Source organism: Bombina bombina, chromosome 2 (assembly GCF_027579735.1).
Source record: "Bombina bombina isolate aBomBom1 chromosome 2, aBomBom1.pri, whole genome shotgun sequence".
Classification (NCBI taxonomy): domain Eukaryota; kingdom Metazoa; phylum Chordata; class Amphibia; order Anura; family Bombinatoridae; genus Bombina; species Bombina bombina.
In genome coordinates, this window is record NC_069500.1 from 415397743 (window position 1) to 415410053 (window position 12311).

Consider the following 12311-nt stretch of genomic DNA (forward strand, 5'->3'; position numbering starts at 1 on the left):
GGTATTTCCTTATTTGGACGATATCTTGGTACTTGCTCAGTCTTCACATTTAGCAGAATCTCATACGAATCGACTTGTGTTGTTTCTTCAAGGTCATGGTTGGAGGATCAATTTACCGAAAAGTTCATTGATTCCTCAAACAAGGGTTACCTTTTTAGGTTTCCAGATAGTTTCAGTGTCCATGACTCTGTCTCTGACAGACAAGAGACGTCTAAAATTGATCTCAGCTTGTCGAAACCTTCAATCACAATCATTCCCTTCGGTAGCCTTATGCATGGAAATTCTAGGTCTTATGACTGCTGCATCAGATGCGATCCCCTTTGCTCGTTTTCACATGCGACCTCTTCAGCTCTGTATGCTGAACCAGTGGTGCAGGGATTACACAAAGATATCTCAATTAATATCTTTAAAACCGATTGTACGACACTCTCTGACGTGGTGGACAGATCACCATTGTTTAGTTCAGGGGGCTTCTTTTGTTCTTCCGACCTGGACTGTAATTTCAACAGATGCAAGTCTTACAGGTTGGGGAGCTGTTTGGGGGTCTCTGACAGCACAAGGGGTTTGGGAATCTCAGGAGGTGAGATTACCAATCAATATTTTGGAACTCCGTGCAATTTTCAGAGTTCTTCAGTCTTGGCCTCTTCTAAAGAGAGAATCGTTAATTTGTTTTCAGACAGACAATGTCACAACTGTGGCATACATCAATCATCAAGGAGGGACTCACAGTCCTCTGGCCATGAAAGAAGTATCTCGAATTCTGGTATGGGCGGAATCCAGCTCCTGTCTAGTTTCTGCGGTTCATATCCCAGGTATAGACAATTGGGAAGCGGATTATCTCAGTCGCCAAACGTTACATCCGGGCGAATGGTCTCTTCACCCAGAGGTTTTTCTTCAGATTGTTCAAATATGGGGACTTCCAGAAATAGATCTGATGGCCTCTCATCTAAACAAGAAACTTCCCAGGTATCTGTCCAGATCCAGGGATCCTCAAGCGGAAGCAGTGGATGCATTGTCACTTCCTTGGAAGTATCATCCTGCCTATATCTTTCCGCCTCTAGTTCTTCTTCCAAGAGTAATCTCCAAGATTCTGAAGGAATGCTCGTTTGTTCTGCTGGTAGCTCCAGCATGGCCTCACAGGTTTTGGTATGCGGATCTTGTCCGGATGGCCTCTTGCCAACCGTGGACTCTTCCATTAAGACCAGACCTTCTGTCGCAAGGTCCTTTTTTCCATCAGGATCTCAAATCCTTAAATTTAAAGGTATGGAGATTGAACGCTTGATTCTTAGTCAAAGAGGTTTCTCTGACTCTGTGATTAATACTATGTTACAGGCTCGTAAATCCGTATCTAGGGAGATATATTATAGAGTCTGGAAGACATATTTCTTGGTGTCTTTCTCATAATTTTTCCTGGCATTCTTTTAGAATTCCGAGAATTTTACAGTTTCTTCAGGATGGTTTGGATAAAGGTTTGTCTGCAAGTTCCTTGAAAGGACAAATCTCTGCTCTTTCTGTTCTTTTTCACAGAAAGATTGCTAATCTTCCTGATATTCATTGTTTTGTACAAGCTTTGGTTCGTATAAAACCTGTCATTAAGTCAATTTCTCCTCCTTGGAGTTTGAATTTGGTTCTGGGGGCTCTTCAAACTCCTCCGTTTAAACCTATGCATTCATTGGACATTGTTACTTTCTTGGAAAGTTTTGTTCCTTTTGGCCATCTCTTCTGCCAGAAGAGTTTCTGAATTATCTGCTTTTTCTTGTGAGTCTCCTTTTCTGATTTTTCATCAGGATAAGGTGGTGTTGCGAACTTCTTTTAAATTTTTACCTAAGGTTGTGAATTCTAACAACATTAGTAGAGAAATTGTGGTTCCTTCATTATGTCCTAATCCTAAGAATTCTAAGGAGAAATCATTGCATTCTTTGGATGTAGTTAGAGCTTTGAAATATTATGTTGAAGCTACTAAGAATTTCCGAAAGACTTCTAGTCTATTTGTTATCTTTTCCGGTTTTAGGAAAGGTCAGAAGGCCTCTGCCATTTCTTTGGCATCTTGGTTGAAATCTTTAATTCATCATGCTTATGTCGAGTCGGGTAAAACTCCGCCTCAAAGGATTACAGCTCATTCTACTAGGTCAGTTTCTACTTCCTGGGCGTTTAGGAATGAAGCTTCGGTTGATCAGATTTGCAAAGCAGCAACTTGGTCTTCTTTGCATACTTTTACTAAATTCTACCATTTTGATGTGTTTTCTTCTTCTGAAGCAGTTTTTGGTAGAAAAGTACTTCAGGCAGCTGTTTCAGTTTGATTCTTCTGCTTATAATTTCAGGTTTTTTTTCATTATAAGATTTAAACTTTAGTTTGGGTGTGGATTATTTTCAGCGGAATTGGCTGTCTTTATTTTATCCCTCCCTCTCTAGTGACTCTTGCGTGGAAGATCCACATCTTGGGTAGTCATTATCCCATACGTCACTAGCTCATGGACTCTTGCTAATTACATGAAAGAAAACATAATTTATGTAAGAACTTACCTGATAAATTCATTTCTTTCATATTAGCAAGAGTCCATGAGGCCCACCCTTTTTTTGTGGTGGTTATGATTTTTTTTGTATAAAGCACAATTATTCCAATTCCTTATTTTTTATGCTTTCGCACTTTTTTCTTATCACCCCACTTCTTGGCTATGCGTTAAACTGATTTGTGGGTGTGGTGAGGGGTGTATTTATAGGCATTTTGAGGTTTGGGAAACTTTGCCCCTCCTGGTAGGAATGTATATCCCATACGTCACTAGCTCATGGACTCTTGCTAATATGAAAGAAATGAATTTATCAGGTAAGTTCTTACATAAATTATGTTATATATATATATATATATATATATATATATATATATATATATATATATATATATGTTTTGCTGTATATTTAATTTACATATTTCAGATTCCAATGTTCAATTACAGGAAAAAAAATTTTTAATTTTTTATTGTAAATACATATTTCTATATATATATCTGTATATACCTATACCTGCATATCTATTCGTATAGATATATAGGTATAGATATGTATTTTACATGAACAGTATCACATATATATATATATATATTTATATTTAATAGTAATAAGTATATTATTTTATATGTGAAGAACATAGGAGTGTTTCGCAATTTTGTTTTTTACGTGGTCTGGTTAGTACTAATGAAAACTTCGTAATCTTAAGGTGCATTATTGAAATATTAAATATTAAAATCAATTAAGAAAAATTATTAAACATGCTGTAAAATATTATACATAATCCATAGAATATATCTATATATTTTACAATATGTTCAATAATATGTATTAATTTTTATAAGTAATATTTCAATATTCTGGTTTAGATTCTATTATTTCTACTGTGGCTGGAGGTGAAGAAGCTTTTCTTCCTCAGGACTAGAAGTCCAAAGGTAAATTTAAAGCTCCTAATCATTTTCATCCCTTTCATCAGAACATGGCACAGAAATGTGACTTCTCCACTCAGAAAAAAGTTGCCTCTGGTTCTGTCTGGAAGCCAAATTCGAAATGGAAGATGTCTAAGCAGTTCAACAAATCAACTTCCTCATTCAAGTCTGCATGAAGGTATGGTCCAGATCCAGAGGCTCTGGTAGGGGGACAGGTTTTACCTTTTTCAGGAAGCTTGTTTTCAGTTTGTTCTGAAGGCTCAGGTCTTTTTTTCAGTCCGTTTTGGGTCTCGTATCTATGGGAGTGATTGTTCCTGTTCTGATGTTGGAACAGGGAATAGGGTTTTACTACAAACTCTTCATTGTTCCAAAGTAGGAGGGATCTTTCAAAATGGAGTTTATTCTAACTATCTCTTCCTTTTGTTCAACAGGGTCAGTTTATGTCCACAATAGATTTAAAGGGTGCTCACTTTCATGTTCCTATTCTCAGGGAACATTATCGGTTTCTAAGGGTTTGCTTTTCTGGACAAGCATTCTCTGTTTGTTGCTCTACCATTTGGTCTGGCTTCAGCTCCCAGAATATTCTCTAAGTTATGGGTTCTCTTTTTTCTGTGATCAGAACTCCATCTTTTCATTTAGCAGAATCTTACACCAACAGACAATTTTCCAAAAAGTTTGCTGGTTCCTCAGACAAGGTTGTTTTTCTGGGGGTTCAGATAAATTTAGTTTCCATGAGATTTTCATTGTTAGATCAAAAAAGGTTGAAGTTAGTGTCCCTTGTCTAATCATTTGGTCTCTTCTTTTCCATCTAATGATTGCTGTTTCTGATGTTTTTCTGTTTGCTCGTTTCCACGTGAAGTCTCTTCAGCTTTGTATGCTTCGGCATTGGTGCAGGGATCATACTCAGCTATCTCAAGGATTCCTCTAGATTACTGTACAAGTCAGTCTCTGTCTTGGTGATTGAATCATCATCTTATTACGCAGGGGGCTTCTTTTGTTTGCCCTACTTGGTCTGTGATTTCTACAGATTCAAGTCTTTCAGGTTGTGGGCCGTCTGAGGGTTTCAGATAGCACAAGTGGTTTGGTCTCCTTGGGAGGCGAGATTACCATTTAATGTTTTAGAACTCCGTGCAATTTTCAGAACCCTTCATAGTTGGCCTCTGGGAGTCTTTCTTTTTTAAGATACGATGAGTCCACGGATTTCATCCTTACTTGTGGAATATCACCTCCTGGCCAGCAGGAGGAGGCAAAGAGCACCACAGCAGAGCTGTATAAACAGCTCCTCCCACTCTAGTCATTCTCTTTGCCTGTGTTAGTGATAGGAAGAGGTAAAGTGAGGTGTTAGATTAGATTCTTCAATCAAGAGTTTATTATTTTTAAAATGGTACCAGTGAGTGCTATTTTATTATAGGGTGTAGCCGTATTCCTTGTCAGCCTCTATAGTAGAGCTACAGGTGGCTTTAAAGCAATGGGAACTGGTGGGACAAGGCTTTCACTGCGCCTCCCATACTGATTGCTGCCCTTCTGGTGATGGTCTTTGCAAATGTTATCTAAGGCCCTTAACGTTTTTTACAGGATGATAGAAGAGAAAAAGCCTTCTTGACCCTGTGAGATTTCATGCTGTCGCTCAGCATAAATGTATGTGCAGCCTTTTTTCTTCTGGGATATAGATTGACTCAGAATAGGCTGGATATGTTATTACCTGATATATGGGGAAATAAGACTAATCTGTTATAAGTTTCTCTCCCTACTCTGTCTCTTTTTAGGAGTCATGTCAAGGTGCTTTTGGGCTTTTTTGTATATATCACTTTGTGGTGATATAATGATGCAGGGGGCATTTATTTGTTTATCATGCAGTGTGTTTTTATACATGTGCTTGTTAGGTGTTCTGCAACAATTTTTAAACTTAGCCGAGACCGGGTTTGCTTTTCTTCATGCCCACAGGGGACGGGGCTTAGTTTTGCATGCTAACGCGCACTGGTTTGTCTTGTTGCGATCCCGGCATCTGAACTTCCAGTTCTACTGGGGAGGAGCTTGTATGCCGATCCAGAGAAATACGTTTTCAAAATACTCAGTTAGATTTCTGTTCCTGTGCTTGCTACAACAGCATTTAAGCAGGAGGTCCTTGGCATTTTTTAAGATCAATTGAAGTGATCTGTGTATCGTGGGGGCAAGGTAGGCGCCTCAGCAGAGCTGTTGAGGCAGAGGTGTGCTTTATTTTCATGAATTTAATTACATGTTAGCTTTTTTGCTAAATGCAGTAAAATTGTTGCTGTTTTAAATTTTAAAGGCATAGTATTCTTTTTTGGTTTATAAGGATTGATAGACAGCACTCATATTAGGACTGTTTTTTTCCTTTTTTTTCTGGCATAAGATTATCAAAATTTCTTATAGAAGCCACGACCAAAAAGTTTTTTTCTTACTCATGGAAGATCTTCAAAACGTTACATGTTCTATGTGTTTAAATGCCAATGTGGAACCTCCTGTTACTTTTTGTCCCGCATGTATTGATAAAGCTCTTCTATTTAGAGAGCAAATTTTCTTTGATAAAAAAATTGGCTAAAATGGATGCTTCTCAGGGTTCTACCGATGAGATACAGAGTATGCCGCAACTTTCTCCCCAAGCGTCACAGCCCTTAACACCCTCTCAAGCGGAGCCATGTACCTCTGCAGCCTCTGCTGAGATTACTTTAAAGCAGGGGTTTCCAAACTTGGCTCTCCAGAGGTTTTGGAACTACATTTCCCATGATGCTCAGCTAGATAAAATGCTGGCTGAGCATCATGGGAAATGTAGTTTCAAAACCTCTGAAGGACCAAGTTTGGAAACCCCTGCTTTAAAGGATATAGCTACTGTTATGCCATCTACTCTTTCAGAGGTGTTATCTGCTTTTCCTGTATTCCAATGTAAACGAAGAAGGAAGGAAGCCCATATAGTTAATACAGCTTCTGTTGCTTTAATGCAATCTCAGATATACCCTCCCAGTGCTCTGAATTGGAGGGTATGGAGGTTTTATCTGAAGGTGAACTTTCTGATTCTGATGGTGTATTGCCACTGACAGATACAGAAGTGGTTTCCTTTCGGTTTAAACTTGAACACCTCCGTTTGTTATTGAGGGAGGTTTTAGTGACTCTGAATGACTGTGATTCAATTGTGGTTCCTCCAGAGAAATTGGACAGATATCTAGAAGTCCCTTCTTATTCTGATGTTTTTCCAGTTCCTAAGAGAACTTTGGAGATTATTGCCAGGGAATGGGAGAGACCAGGTATTCCTTTTTCTCCTTCTCCCATTTTCAAGAAGATGTACCCTATAGCTGAGGCTATTAGGGACTCTTGGCAGACGATTCCTAAAGTGGAGGGAGCTATCTCCACCTTGGCTAAACAAACTACTATTCCTATTCAGGATAGTTGTGCTTTCAAAGACCCTATGGATAAAAAATTGGAGGGTCTTCTTAATAAGATTTATGTTCATCAGGGGTTGCTTTTGCAACCAGCGGCCTACATTGTTACGATTACAAGTGCAGCGGCTTATTGGTTTGACGATCTAGAAGAGTCTCTTAAAACTGAGACTTCTTTGGAAGAGATTCAGGATATAATTAAGGCTCTTAAATTAGCTAATTTTTTTATTACAGATGCTTCTTTGCAGATTACCAAGCTGGCGGCTAAGAGTTCGGGGTTTTCCATCTTAGCACGCAGAACTTTATGGTTGAAATCTTGGTCTGCAGATGTGTCATCCAAGTCTAAGCTTTTGGATATTCCTTACAAGTGGAAGACCCTGTTTGGGCCTAACTTTATTATTAAATTGCTGACATCATGGGAGGTAAGGGTCATTCTCTCCCTCAGGATAAGAAATCCAAACAGAGAGGTTGACAGAGTAATTTTTGTTCCTTTCAAAACTTTAAGGTATTTCCCCCGTCCTCTTCCTCTAAACAGGAAGGTAACTATTTGCAAACCAAGTCTACCTGAGACCAAACCAGTCTTGGAACAAGGGTCAACAGTTCAAGAAACCTGCTGCCGCCCCCAAGCATGAAGGGTTGGCCCCCGATCTGGGACCGGATCTAGTAGGGGGCAGACTGTCTTTCTTCATCCAGGCTTGGATGAGAGATGTTCAGGATCCCTGGCCAATAGATATAGTACAAACTGGAATTCCGAAATTCTTCCCCCAGAGGAAGGTTTCTTCTTTCTCGATTATCTGCAGACCAGATAAAAAGAGAGGCCTTCTTACACTGTGTAAAAGACCTCTTCTCCATGGGAGTAATTTGTCCCATTCCAGTTCAGGAACAGGGACAGGGGTTTTTTTCAAATCTGTTTGTAGTTCCCAAAAAAGAGGGAACCTTCAGACCTATCTTAGATCTCAAGAGTCTGAACAAGTTTCTCAGAGTTCCATCTTTCAAGATGAAAACTATTCATACCATTCTTCCTTTAATCCAGGAAGGTCAGTTTATGTTGACAGTGGATCTAAAGGATGCATATCTTCATGTTCCTATTCCCAGAGATCATTTCAAGTTCCTGAGGTTTGCTTTTCTGGACAAACATTTTCAGTTTGTGGCTCTCCCTTTTGGTCTGGCCAAGGCGCCCAGGATTTTCACAAAGGTTCTGGGGTCTTTATTGGCGGTTCTAAGGCCACGGGGCATCGCAGTGGTGCCTTATCTGGACGATATTCTGATCCAGGTGTCATCATTTCAACTGGCAAAGTCCCATACCAACATTGTGCTTTCCTTCCTAAGGACTCACGGGTGGAAGGTAAACCTGGAAAAGAGTTCATTAGTTCCTCGGACAAGGGTTTCCTTTTTGGGAACTCTAATCAACTCTATTTCAATGAAGATTTTTCTCACGGAGGTCAGAAAGTCAAAAATTCTGAATACATGTCGGCTTATTCAGTCCAATCCTCATCCGTCAGTGGCTCAGTGCATGGAGGTAATCGGATTGATGGTGGCGGCAATGGACATTGTTCCGTTTGCTCGTTTTCATCTCAGGCCTCTGCAATTAAGCATGCTCAGGCAGTGGAATGGGGATTATACAGATTTGTCTTCTCAGATAAATCTAGATCAGGAGACAAGGGACTCTCTTCTATGGTGGTTGTCGCTGGATCATCTATCCCCGGGGACATGCTTCCACAGACCCTCATGGGTGATAGTGACAACGGATGCCAGCCTATTAGGATGGGGAGAAGTCTGGAACTCCTTGAGGACTCAGGGACTATGGACTCAGGCAGAGTCTCTCCTTCCCATCAATATCCTAGAGTAGAGAGCAATATTCAATGCGCTTTGGACTTGGCCTCAGTTGGCTTCAGCTCAATTCATCAGATTCCAGTCGGACAACATAACGACGGTAGCTTACATAAATCATTAAGGAGGAACAAGGAGTTCCTTAGCGATGACAGAGGTATCCAAGATAATACAGTGGGCAGAGTCTTACTCTTGCCATCTGTCAGCGATTCACATCCCAGGAGTGGAAAACTGGGAAGCGGATTTTCTGAGCAGACAGACATTTCATCCGAGAGAGGGGGAACTCCATCCGGAGATTTTTGCCAACCTGATTTTCAGATGGGGCAGGCCGGAATTGGATCTCATGGCATCTCGCCGGAATTCCAAGCTTCCAAGATACAGGTCCAGGCGGAGCTGATAGATGCCTTGGCAGTGCCTTGGTCTTTCACCCTAGCATATGTATTTCCTCCGTTTGCTCTCCTTCCTCGGGTGATTGCTCAAATCAAACAGGAGAGGGCATCAGTGATCATCATTGCCCCGGCGTGGCCTTGCAGGATTTGGTATGCCGATCTGGTGGAGATGTCATCTCAGCCACCTTGGAAGCTCCCGTTGAGGAGAGACCTTCTCATTCAGGGTCCCTTCCATCATCCGAATCTAGTTTCTCTGCAGCTGACTGCTTGGAGATTGAACACTTAATTTTATCTAAGCAAGGTTTTTCTGATTCGGTTATAGATACTTTGATTCAGGCACATAAGCCTGTTACGAGGAAAACTTACCATAACATAAGATATGGCGTAAATATCTTTTTTGGTGTGAATCCAAGGGCTACTCATGGAGTAGGGTTAAGATTCCCAGGATTTTGTCTTTTCTCCAAGAAGGATTGGAGAAGGGGTTATCAGCGAGTTACTTGGTGGGACAGATTTCTGCTTTATCTGTTTTGTTACACAAGCGTCTGGCAGATGTTTCAGATGTACAGTCTTTTTGTCAGGCTCTGACTAGAATCAGGCCTGTTTTTAGACCTATTGCTCCTCCTTGGAGTTTAAATTTAGTTCTTAGTGTTCTTCAAGGGGCTCCATTTGAACCTATGCATTCCATAGATATTAAGTTATTATCTTGGAAAATGTTATTTCTGGTTGCTATTTCTTCTGCTCGAAGAGTATCTGAGCTTTCGGCATTACAATATGATTCTCCTTATCTTATTTTTCATGCAGATAAGGTGGTGTTACGTACTAAACCTGGTTTTCTTCCTAAGGTTGTTTCAACCAAGAATATTAATCAGGAGATTGTTCTTCCTTCTTTGTGTCCTAATCCTTCTTCTAAGAAGGAACGTCTGTTACATAACTTAGACGTGGTCCGTGCTTTAAAATTTTATTTACAAGCAACTAAGGATTTCTGACAAACGTCTTCTTTGTTTGTTGTTTTTTCAGGGAAACGTAGGGGTCAGAAAGCTACGGCTACCTCTCTTTCTTTTTGGCTGAGGAGTATCATTCATTTTGCATATGAGACTGCTGGATGGCAGCCTCCTGAACGAATTACAGCTCATTCCACTAGTGCTGTGGCTTCCTCATGGGCATTCAAAAATGATGCTTCTGTTGAGCAGATTTGGTCTCTTCACACTTTTTCCAAATTTTACAGATTTGATACTTTTGCCTCTGCTGAGGTTGCCTTTGGGAGGAAAGTTATTCAAGCAGTGGTGCCTTCTGTTTAGGTTCCCTGTCTCGTCCCTTCCTTTTCATCCGTGTACTATAGCTTTGGTATTGTATCCCACAAGTAAGGATGAAATCCGTGGACTCATCGTATCTTAAAAAAGAAAAGAAAATTTATGCTTACCTGATAAATGTATTTCTTTTTGGATACGATGAGTCTACAGCTCGCCCTGTTCTAAATAAGACAGGTTGGTTATTTTTTTGTTAAACTTCAGACACCTCTGCACCTTGGCTTTTCCTTTCTCTTCCTAACTTCGGTCGAATGACTGGAGTGGGAGGGAAGGGAGGAGCTATTTATACAGCTCTGCTGTGGTGCTCTTTGCCTCCTCCTGCTGGCCAGGAGGTGATATCCCACAAGTAAGGATGAAATCCGTGTACTCATTGTATCCAAAAAGAAATAAATTTATCAGGTAAGCATAACTTTTCTTTTTCTCTGTTTTCAGACAATGTTACAGCAGTGGCCTTTGTCAATCATTAAGGGAGAATTGACAATAACCCTAGCAATTAAGGAAGTATCTTGAATTATTTCCAAGGTAGAAATAATTTCTTATCTATTTTCTGCAGTTTTTATTCCTGTGGTGGACAACTGGGAAGTGGATTTTCTCAGTCATCAGTCCCTGCATCCAGGAGAATGGTCTCTTCATTTAAATGTTTTAAATCAGATAGTGGCTCTTTGGGGCCTCCCAGAGATATATCTGATGGCTTTTTGGTTGAATCACAAACTTCCTAGGTACTGTGCGAGGTCTAGGGATCCTCAGGCAATGTTTGTGGATATTCTGGTACCTTTGTGGAAACTCTGTTAACTCCATGGTCTTTTCAACTAGCCTATGTTTTTCTACCTCTGGTCTTTCTTCCCAGCGTCATTCCCAGAATTAAGCAAGAGGAGGTATCAGTAATTCTGATTGCAACAGCTTGGTCTTTCAGAGTTTGGTATGAAGATGTGGTTCAGATGTTCTGTTGTCCTCCTTGGCCTCTTGCACTGCTCCCAGACCTTTTGTCTCAAGGTCCATTTTTTCATCCAGAGCTTACGTTTCTAAGCTTGATGGCATGGAGGTTGTATGGCTAGTTGAGACTCTGATTCAGGCCCATAAGCCTGTGACTCGGAAGATTTATCATTAGGTCTGAAGGGCCTCTGTTTCTTGGTGTATGGTTCATGGGGTTTTTTACCTGATATTTTTTTAGAATTTCTAGGATTTTGCAGTTTTTCCAGGATGGTTTGGATAAGGGTTTATCTGACAGTTTTTTAAAGGGTCAGTGTTCTGCTCTTTCAGTTTTGCTCCACAAAAAGATTGCTAACCTTCTTGACATTCATGGTTTAGTTTGACTAGAATTAAGCCTGTAATTAAACAATTTATTCTCCTTTGAATCTAAATTTGGTTTTAAAGATTTTGCAGGTTCCTCCACTTGAGCCTATGCATAAGGTGAGTTTTAAGCTTCTTTCTTGGAATGGTTTTGTTGTTTCATTTGGCTATTTCTTCCGTCTGCTAGAAGAGTCTCTAAGTTATCTGCTCTTCCATGTGATCCTCCTTATCTCATTTTTCATCAGGATAAGGCAGTTTTAAGGATCAAATTTGACTTCTTACCTATGGTTGTGTTTTCAGAAAATATAAGTCAGGAAATCGTTGTCCCTTCTTTGTGTCTTAATCCCAAGAATTATTCTGAGAGACTTCTTCATAATTTGGATGTTGTTAGATCATTGAAATACTATGTTGATGCTACTAAGGATTTAAGACAAACTTCTAGTTTGTTTGTTCTTTTTTCTCTGTTTCCAGGAAAGAGCAGAGTTTTTGCCGCTTCTTTGGCTTCTTGGTTGAAACTTTTGATCAATAAAGTTTTCTTGGAGGCAGGTCAGCCTACACTTAAATGGATTACTGCTCATTCTACTACATCAGTTCTTGGGCTTTTTAGAATGAGGTTTCAGTTGACTAAATTTTGCAAGTCAGCTACTTGGACTTCTTTGCATACTT